This window comes from Mobula hypostoma, chromosome 6 (genome assembly GCF_963921235.1).
Source record: "Mobula hypostoma chromosome 6, sMobHyp1.1, whole genome shotgun sequence".
NCBI lineage: Eukaryota > Metazoa > Chordata > Chondrichthyes > Myliobatiformes > Myliobatidae > Mobula > Mobula hypostoma.
In genome coordinates, this window is record NC_086102.1 from 6,666,177 (window position 1) to 6,677,595 (window position 11,419).

The following is an 11,419-nucleotide window of genomic DNA, read 5'->3' on the forward strand; positions in this document are numbered from 1 at the left end:
ACTACCATATTCCCTTAGACTACCTCTCAACCACTTTACACTGACACTGAACATTTTGACATTGTAAAGAATCCCCCAATGTGACACAGGAGTGCAAATAAATGATTTGACACTGAGCCAAGATTTAAAGGGGCTTCATAAGGGAGGAGAGGGAGAGAGGTGGAGATATCTGGGGATTTCCAGAGATGGCAAGTGTTGGAACAATGAGAACAAGCATTTCTGAAGAAGGTAGAATTTCATAGTTCTGATTTTCCCTAAATGATATTGAAGGCCAAATGGGCCATTGTATCTATGGTGGCTCTGAGAACTATCCCATCATTCCTCATTCCACTGCAAAATGCAATGAAGGACTCGGATTGCCGCAGTGCAAATGAAGGAACTTAGTGGCACCAATGTGGGCTGTGGCTCAGAAGGAGTTGAAGGAGGCATGAAGTTAAGTTTGTAGTTGGATAACATAATGAGGTTGGAATCTTAATTAAATAGGACAGACATACACACAAAACCACACACACACACACAGACAGACAGACACACAAAACTACACACACACACACACACACATTTAAGGCAGAAGTTGATCTTTTCCTGATCAGTCAGTACATCAAAGGAGGACAAGAAGGCATGTGTGTGGGGTTGAGTGGGATCTGGGATCAGCCATGATGGAATGGTGGAGCAGACTCGATGGGCTGAAGGGCCAAATTCTGCTCCTATGTCTTACAGTCTTGTGGGCTAAGACTATATACACACACACAAATACACAGGCACAGGTATACATACACACTACACACACAAATACACACACACACACACACACACACACACACACGCAAATACACAGACCCATGCATAAAATGACACACACACTACACACACACAAATACACAGGCACACACACAGATATAAATACACAGATCCATGCATAAAACTACACACACACAAAATTACAGATACACATTCATACACAGACACAAAACTACACGCACACACACTACATACACACAAATACACACACACACACACAAAATACATATATAAACATAAAAGATTTGTTTTATTAGTTATGTGTTCATTGAAGCATACAGTAAAATGCATTGTTTTGACTCAATGACCAACACAGTCCAAATATGTGCTGGGGGCAGCCCGCAAGTGTCACCCAGCTTCCGGTGCCAATGTGGCATGCCTACAACTCACTAACCATAACCCATATGCCCTTTTGGGCTGTGGGAGGAAACCAGAGCACCCAAAGGAAACCCACACGGTCCCAGGGAGAATGTACAAACTCCTCACAGACAGCGATGGAACTGAAACCTGCGTGCTGGCACTGTAACAGCATTACAATAACCGGTATGCCACCGTAATATCTGCATGTCACCATTTTACACCTTTGTGATGATCAGCTTTACACTTACTTTTTCCCATACAGCAAGCTGAACTTGCCCACTCCAGACCTCTTAGGAACTACCTGACCCAGCGAGTCAACTGAACTCAGGAAAGGTGTCCCCCTCATGAGGAGGTCCCTCGCAGCCACAGTGTTGCTAAACTGTAGTGATTAGGGTTGTGCTGGTTGGGTCAAGAACTGAGTGGTTGAAAGGAGGTAGCTGATCCTGAACCTGGTGGTGTGGGACTTGAAGCTTCCAATACAAGATGCAAGAAGATAATATGTCCAGATAGACGGGTCTTTGATGATGTATGTTTCTTTCCTGGGACAGTGTTTCCGATAGGCACTACCAATGGTGAGGAAGGCTGTGCCCATGATGGACACAGACCACCACTCTCTGCAGCTTCTTTAGGCTCCTAGGCTTTCAAGTTGCTGTAACAGACCAAAGTTCAAAGTTCAACGTAAAATTTATTATCAGGGTTCATACATACCACCACATGAGATTCCTTTTCTGCGGGAATACTTAGCAACAGTAACTATAAACAGGATCTGTAAACTGTAAGCCAACTGTGCAAAGGCAGATATACATAAATAGCAATAAATAACGAGCATGAAATAACAAGATAAAAGAGTCCTTAAATGAGTGCAGTCGTTTATCCCCTTTTGTTCCAGAGGTTGAGGGGCGGTAACTGTTCTTGAACCTGTTCCTGAGGCACTTCCAACTGATGGCAGCAGTGAGAAAAGGGCAAGGCGTGGCTGATGAGGATCTTTGATGATGGAGGCTGCTTTTCTATGGCAACCTTTCATGTAGGTGTGCTCAATGGTAGGGAGGGATTTATCTGTGATCTACTGGGCTGAATCCACTACCTTTCACAGGATTTTCTGCCCAGACACTGGTGTTCCCGCACCAGGCCATAATGCAGCCAGTTATCACATGTTCCACCTCACACCTATAGAAGCTTGCTAACATTTTTGATGACATGCTAATTCTCCGCAGACTCCTGAGAAAGTAGAGGTGCTGTTGTGCTTACTTTGCAATCATATTTATAATGGGTCCAGGACAGGTCCTGTACGATAGTGACACCCGGGAACTTAAAGTTACTGACCCTCTCCACCTCTGATCCTCTGATGATTACTGGCTCATGGACCTCTGCTTTCCCTCTCCTGAAGTCAACTATCAGTTCCTTGGTCTTATTGACATTGAGGGAGAGGTTGTTGTTATTAAACCACTCAGCCAAGTTTTCAATCTCCCTTTTGTATCACCACCCCCTTTGATACCGCCCACAATGGTGGTGTCCTCAGCAAAATTGTGTATGGTGTTGGAGCCACTCAGTCATAGGCGTAAAGTGAGTAGGACAGAGGGGCTAAGCACACCATCCTTATGGTGCTCCTGTGCTGATGGAGAGCGTGGAGCAGACGTTTTTTGCCAATCTGAACTGACTAGGGTCTACATGTGAGGGAATCTAGGATCCAGTTGCACAAGGATGTATTGAGGCCCAGGACTTGGAGTTTACTGATTAGTTTAGAAGGGATGATGGTATTAAATGCTGAGCTGGAATCGATAAAAAGCATCCTGATGTATGCAGCTTTGTTGTCCAGATGTTCCAGGGTTGTGTGAAGGGCCAATGAGATGGCATCTGCTGTGGACCTGTTGCTTCGGTAGGTGAATTGGAGCGAATCCAAGTTGCCACTCCGACAGGAGCTGATATGCTTCAATATCAGACTCTCGAAACACTTCATCACTGTGAATTTAAGTGGCACTGGACGATAGTCATATAGACAGGTTACCCTGATCTTCTTAGGCATCGGTACGACTGAAGCCTGCTTGAAACAGGTGAGTACCACACAGGAGGTTGAAGATATCCGTGAATACGCCAGCCAGTTGGTTGGCACAGGTCTTCAGTATTAGATCAGGAACTCAGTCTGGACCAGATGCTTTCCTTAGATTCACTCTCTTGAAGGCAGACCACAAGTATTCTTCAGATACTGAGAACAAAGCATCATTGGGAGACAGGAGGGTGTGTGATGGTTCATCCCTGTTCTGGTGATCAAAGCGAGCATAGATAACATTGAGCTCATCTGGGAGCAAAGCTCTGCTGTCCCCTGTGTTGCAAGATTTAGCTTTGTAGGAGGTTACGACATTCAAACCCTGCCACAGCTATCAGGCATCACTCGTTGATTCCAGTCTAGTCCGGAATTTCCACTTCGCCCAAGAGATGGCTTTCCAGAGATCACACCTGCAGCTCCTGTAGCGTTCTTGATCTCCAGACTTGAATGCCTCTGATCTAGCTCTCAGCAGATTCTGGATTTCAATGTTCATCCAGGGCTTCTGATGGGGGAAGTTCTTGAATGATGTTGTGGGGACACACTCATCCAAGGCTGTTTGAGTAAAGTCTGTAATGACCCTGGTGTCGTCATTCAGGCCTTCAGATGAGGTCTTGACCATGGCCCAGACCACTGACTCAAGGCAATCCTGTAACTGTTCCTCCACCTGCCGCGACCACCTCTTGGTTGTCTTGTTCTTTACCCTCTGTCTGTATGCAGGTAGTAGGAGTACAGCCAAGTGATGATCTCAGGAAGGAGCAATGGACATTCCTTATCATGGTGCAGCAGTGGTCTAGTGCGTTGGGACCTCTGATGTTGGTGATAACTAGCAGGGTTTTCTTCAAACAGGCCAGCTTCAAGTCACCAACTATAATTTGAAATGCATTGGGTTGAGCTGCTCCTTGTTTATAGAAACATAGAAAACCTACAGCACAATACAGGCCCTTCGGCCCACAAAACTGTGCCAAACATGTCCTTACCTTAGAAATAATGTCCGTACTTGTATTTGTGAATTGTTGTGTCGTAAATATATTAGCTGCCATGATATGTTCGGGGAGGGTGGGTGGGGGGAGTTTTGTTTTGGGAGTACGATACTAAAGCAAAACGAAGGAAAATGTAATCATTATATATTCTGTATTGTGTCATTCCTTCAATAAAAATAAAATTAAAAAAAAAGAAATTACCTATGGTTACCCATAGCCCTCTATTTTTCTAAACTCCATATACCTATCCAGGAGTCTCTTAAACCTATCGTATCCCCCTCCACCACCGTTGCCGGCAGCCCATTCCATGCACTCACCACTCTCGGCATAAAAAAACTTACCTCTGACATTTCCTTTGTACCTACTTCCAAGCACCTTAAAACTGTGCCCTCTCGTGCTAGCCATTTCAGACCTGGGGGAAAGCCTCTGATTATCCACATGATCAATGCCTCTCATCATCTTATACACCTCGATCAGGTCACCTCTCATTCTCTGTTGCTCCAAGCAGAAAAGGCTGAGTTCACCCAACCTATTCTCATAAGGCATGCCCCCCAATCCAGGCAACATCCTTGTAAATCTCCTCTGCACCCTTTCTATAGTTTCCACATCTTTCCTGCCCAGAACTGAGCACAGTACTCCAAGTGGGGTCTGACCAGGGTCCTATATAGCTGCAACATTACCTCTTGGCTCTTAAACTCAATCCCACGATTGATGAAGGCCAATGCATCGTATGCCTTCTTAACCACAGAGTCAACCTGCGCAGCAGCTTTGAGTGTCCTATGGACTTGGACCTCAAGATCCCTCTGATCTTCCACACTGCCAAGAGTCTTACCATAAATACTATATTCTGCCATCATATTTGACCTACCAAAATGAACCACCTCACAATTATTTGGGTTGAACTCCATCTGCCACTTCTCAGCCCAGTTTTGCATCCTATCAATGTCATAGAAACATAGAAACATAGAAAATAGGTGCAGGAGTAGGCCATTCGGCCCTTCGAGCCTGCACCGCCATTTATTATGATCATGGCTGATCATCCAACTCAGAACCCAGCCTTCCCTCCATACCCCCTGACCCCTGTAGCCACAAGGGCCATATCTAACTTCCTTTTAAACATAGCTAATGAACTGGCCTCAACAGTTTGCTGTGGCAGAGAATTCCACAGATTCACCACTCTCTGTGTGAAGAAGTTTTTCCTAACCTCGGTCCTAAAAGGCTTCCCCTCTATCCTCAAACTGTGACCCCTCGTTCTAGACCTCCCCAACATCGGGAACAATCTTCCTGCATCTAGCCTGTCCAATCCCTTTAGGATCTTATACGTTTCAATCAGATCCCCCCTCAATCTTCTAAATTCCAACGAGTACAAGCCCAGTTCATCCAGTCTTTCTTCATATGAAAGACTTGCCATCCTGGCAGGACCTGCCTGTCCTGCTGTAACCTCTGACAGCCCTCCACACTATCCACAACATCCCCAACCTTTGTGTCATTTGCAAATTTACTAACCCATCCCTCCACTTCCTCATCCAGGTCATTTATAAAAATCACAAAGAGAAGGGGTCCCAGAACAGATCCCTGAGGCACACCACTGATCACCATCCTCCATGCAAAATATGACCGGTCTACAACCACTGTTTGTTTTCTGTGGACAAGCCAATTCTGGATCCACAAAGCAATATTTGCTTGGATCCCATGCCTTCTTATCTTCTCAATAAGCCTTGCATGGAGTACCTTATCAAATGCCTTGCTGAAATCCATATACACTACATCCACTGCTCTACCTCCATCAATATGTTTAGTCACATCCTCAAAAAATTCAGGCAGGCTCGTAAGGCACAACCTGCCTTTGACAAAGCCATGCTGACTATTCCTAATCATATTATGCTTGTCCAAATGTTCATAAGTCCTCCCTCTCAGGATCTTTTCCATCAACTTACCAAACACTGAAGTAAGACTCACTGGTCTATAAATTCCTGGGCTATCTCTACTCCCTTTTTTGAATAAGGGAACAAGATCTGCAACCCCCCAATCCTCTGGAAACTCTCCTGTCTCCATTGATGATGCAAAGATCATCACCAGAGGCTCAGCAATTTCCTCCCTCACCTCCACAGTAGCCTGGGGTACATCTCGTCCACTCCCAGTGACTTATCCAATTTGATGCTTTCCAAAAGCTCCAGCACATCTTCTTTCTCATGCTCAAACTTTTCAGTCCACTGTAAGTCATCCATACAATCGCCAAGATCCTTTTCCGTAGTGAATACTGAAGCAAAGTATTCATTAAGTACCTCTGCTATCTCCTCCAGTTCCATACACACTTTTCCACTGTCACACTTGCTTGGTCCTATTCGCTCACATCTTATCCTTTTGCTCTTCACATACTTGTAGAATGCCTTGAGGTTTTCCTTAATCCTGTCTGCCAAGGCCTTCTCATGGCCCCTTCTGGTTCTCCTAATTTCATTCTTAAGCTCCTTCCTGCTAGCCTTATAATCTTCTAGATCTCTATCATTACCTAATTTTTTGAACCTTTCATAAGCTCTTCTTTTCTTTTTGACCAGATTTACAACAGCTTTTGTACACCACGGTTCCTGTGCCCTACCAACATTTCCCTGTCTCATTGGAACGTACCTAGGCAGAACTCCACGCAAATATCCCCTGAACATTTGCCACATTTCTGCGGTACATTTCCCTGAGAACATCTGTTCCCAATTTATGCTTCCAAGCTCCTGCTTGATAGCATCATATTTCCCCTTACTCCAATTAAACGCTTTCCTAACTTGTCTGTTCCTACAGTATCCCTCTGCAATGCTATGGTAAAGGAGATAGAATTGTTATCACTATCTCCAAAATGCTCTCCCACTGAGAGATCTAACACCTGACCAGGTTCATTTCCCAATACTAGATCAAGTACAGCCTCTCCTCTTGTAGGCTTATCTAAATATTGTGTCAAGAAATCTTCCTGAAAACACCAAACAAACTCCACCCAATCTAAACCCCTTGCTCTAGGGAGATGCCAATCAATATTGGGGAAATTAAAATCTCCCACCACGACAACCCTGTTATTATTACACTTTCCAGAATCTGTCTCCATATCTGCTCCTCGATGTCCCTGTGACTATTGGGTGGTCTATAAAAAACACCCAGTAGAGTTATTGACCCCTTTCTGTTCCTAACCTCCACCCACAGAGACTCCGTAGGCAATCCTTCCATCACTTCCTCCTTTTCTGCAGCCGTGACTATCTCTGATCAACAGTGCCACACCCCCACCTCTTTTGCCTCCCTCCTTGTCCTTTCTGAAACATCTAAAGCCTGGCACTCAAAGTAACCATTCCTGCTCCTGAGCCATCCAAGTCTCAGTAATGGCTACAACATCACAGCTCTAAGTACTGATCCACACTTTAAGCTCATCCGCTTTGTTCATAATATTCTTTGCATTAAAATAGACACATCTCCAACCATCGGTCTGAGCACGTCCCTTCTCTATCACCTGCCTATCCTCCCTCTCGTACTGTCTCTAAGCTTTCTCTATTTGTGAGCCAACCACTTCTTCCTCTGTGTCTTCAGTTCAGTTCCCACCCCCAAGCAATTCTAGTTTAAACTTCAATATCTTTAGCAAATTATAGACAACATCGTGCAGTTTTGCGGGTGCTTGCTTACAATCGGCCGCTGGTGGCATGTAAACTGCGGTCAGGATCATGGGTGAGAATTCCTGAAGCAAATACAATGGTCTACATTTAATTGTTAAATGTTCTAGGTCAGAGGAACAAGAAGTTGACATAACTCCAATGTCCGTGCACCAATGAGAACTGACTGAAAAGCTTATGCAGCCACCTCTTTTCTTACCAGAGTTCACTGTTTGATCCATTTTGAAACTGTAAAACCTTCTGGTTGTACCACTGCATCCTCATTTAACCAAGTTTCAGTGTAGAAACCATTGAGATCAGCCTCATCTGCCTCTGAGACAGCAGCCTTGTCTTGAGATCATCAATCTAACTTTCCAGTGACTGCACATTCACCAACAAGATGCTGGATAGAGGAGGTCTCATCTCTCTCTACTTCAGCCTGGTTTTCATTCTGCCTGTCCTGCTCCATTTTCAGCCAATCCATTGACCCATAATGGCACCACGCTTAACTGCTCCACATTTAACCATCAAACGTGAGATCTGAAGATCATTGATATAATATCATAGTCCATTGTTAAGAGGAAATTTACATGCTGCAGATTGTAGTGAAAGTAGTTCAAAAGAGGTACAATTTCCTGCAGCCCGCGGAGAGTCATAAATCTACGCTGGTGCCATCTTGAAGCAGAATGCTTTTGGCAGTATATCTGTAGATGCTGGAGTGTTTGATGACAAGCTGATCCTCCCTAATTTCCAAAGAAAGTAAAGGCACTGGTGTGATTCCTTATTATCAAATCCGTGCTCTGGGCCAAGACGTTAAGGACCTCCTTTGGTTGGGGTTGACCATGGATGTTGTGTCCTGACTGTCTATGTGTCAGTCAATACACAAGCCAAGGCAGTACGCTATGGAGAGCAAGCTGCTGCCCATGCAGCAGGCTCCTCTGTGCATGCAGCTGATAGATCCAAAGGAATGGCAGAGACCGATACTGTTTGGCACCAGTGGCGTCGCAGGAGTTGTCAGTCAGTGTTGAACTCAACATCAGACTGCCTCCAGGACTCCTGCTTTGGATTTCTCCTTCGGCGTTCCTCCTGAGGCCCTCCCCATAAGTGGTCAAGCCACAAGGCAGCAGAGGTTTGAGATCAGCGTTTTCCTTCCAGACGAAGAAGATAAAGAATGGTAGGGTGAAGGAACCATGGGTGACTAGTGACGTGGAAAATCTAGTCAGGTGGAAGAAGGCAGCATACATGAGGTTTAGGAAGCAAGGATCAGATGGGTCTATTGAGGAATATAGAGAAGCAAGAAAGGAGCTTAAGAAGGGGCTGAGGAGAGCAAGAAGGGGGCATGAGAAGGCCTTGGCGAGTAGGGTAAAGGAAAACTCCAAGGCATTCTTCAATTATGTGAAGAACAAAAGGATGACGGAAGTGAGGGTAGGACCGATTACAGATAAAGATGGGAAGATGTGCCTGGAGGCTGTGGAAGTGAGAGAGGTCCTCAATGAATATTTCTCTTCGGTATTCACCAATGAGAGGGAACTTTTGATGATGGTGAGGACAATATGAGTGAGGTTGATGTTCTGAAGCAAGTTGATATTAAGGGAGAGGAGGTGTTGGAGTTGTTAAAATACATTAGGACAGATAATTTCCCGGAGCCTGACAGAATATTCCCCAGGCTGCTCCACGAGGCGAGGGAAGAGATTGCTGAGCCTCTGGCTAGGATCTTTATGTCCTCATTGTCCATGGGAATGGTACCGGAGGATTGAAGGGAGGTGAATGTTGTCTCTTTGTTTAAAAAAGGTAGTAGGGATAGTCCGGGTAATTATAGACCAGTGAGCCTTATGTCTGTGATGGGAAAGCTGTTGGAAAAGATTCTTAGAGATAGGATCTATAGGCATTTAGAGAATCATGGTCTGATCAGGGACAGTCAGCATGGCTTTGTGAAGGGCAGATCATGTCTAACAAGCCTGATAGAGTTCTTCAGGCATATAGATGAAGGTAGTGCAGTGGATGTGATCTCCATGGATTTTAGTAAGGCATTTGACGAGGTTCCACACGGTAGGCTTATTCAGAAAGATAGAAGGCATGGGATCCAGGGAAGTCTGGCCAGGTGGGTTCAGGATTGGCTTGCCTGCAGAAGGCAGACTGTCATAGTGGAGGGAGTACATTCAGATTGGAGGGTTGTGACTAGTAGTGTCCAACAAGGTTTGGTTCTGAGACCTCTACTTTTCGTGATTTTTATTAATGACCGAGATGTGGGGGTAGAAGGGTGGGTTGGCAAGTTTGCAAACAACACAAAGGTTGGTGGTGTTGTAGATAGTGCAGAGGATTGTCGAAGATTGCAGAGAGACATTGATAAGATTCAGAAGTGGGCTGAGAAGTGGCAGATGGAGTTCAACCTGGAGAAGTGTGAGGTGGTACACTTTGGAGGGACAAACTCCAAGGCAGAGTACAAAGTAAATGGCAGGATACTTGGTAGTGTGGAGGAGCAGAGCAATCTGGGGGTACATGTCCACAGATCCCTGAAAGTTGCCTCACAGGTAGATAGGGTAGTTAAGAAAGCTTATGGGGTGTTAGCTTTCATAAGTCGAGGGACAGAGTTTAAGAGTCGCGGGGTAATGATGCAGCTCTATAAAACTCTGGTTAGGCCACACTTGGAATACTGTGTTCAGTTCTGGTCGCCTCACCATAGGAAGGATGTGGAAGCATTGGAAAGGGTACAGAGGAGATTTACCAGGATGCTGCCTGGTTTAGAAAGTATGCATTATGATCAGAGATTAAGGGAGCTAGGGCTTTACTCTTTGGAGAGAAGGAGGATGAGAGGAGACATGATAGAGGTGTACAAGATAATAAGAGGATTAGATAGAGTGGATAGCCAGCGCCTCTTCCCCAGGGCACCACTGCTCAATACAAGAGGATATGGCTTTAAGGTAAGGTCTGGGAAGTTCAAGGGGGATATTAGAGGAAGGTTTTTTACTCAAAGACTGGTTGGTGTGTGGAATGCACTGCCAGAGTCAGTGGTGGAGGCAGATATACTAGTGAAATTTAAGTGACTGCTAGACAGGCATATGGAGGAATTTAATGTGGGGGGTTATAAGGGAGGCAGGGTTTAAGGGTCAGCACAACATTGTGGGCCAAAGGGCCTGTATGTGCTGTACTATTCTATGTTCTATGTTCTATGAGCTGCCAACCACGGCTGACGAGCCCATCTACCTGAAGCAACTGGCTTTAATGAATCAGTAACCCTCCTTTACCCCTTCTCCTCCCAGTTGAAATGGTTCCGCTGGGCTTAGAAGCTGAGCCACAGGTGAAGGCCAGGAGCTGGACTTGGTTATTAGAGGTTACCTGAGATGCACACCATTGAGAGTATTGAATAGGTCATGGGAGCTAATCCCCACTCTCACTCCCAGCTATAACAAACAAGGAACTTCTGATATCTTAGCTCCCAGGAATTTAAAGCAGGTGTCCCTCTTCCATCACCAATCCCCCCATGAAGTCTCGTTTACCCTTCCTGAACCTAGCAATCAGTTCTTTACAGACATTGAGCAAGAGTAATGGTGCATAGTTCCCTGAAGGTGGAATCTCATGTGGATAGGGTGGTGAAAAAAGCTTTTGGTATGCTG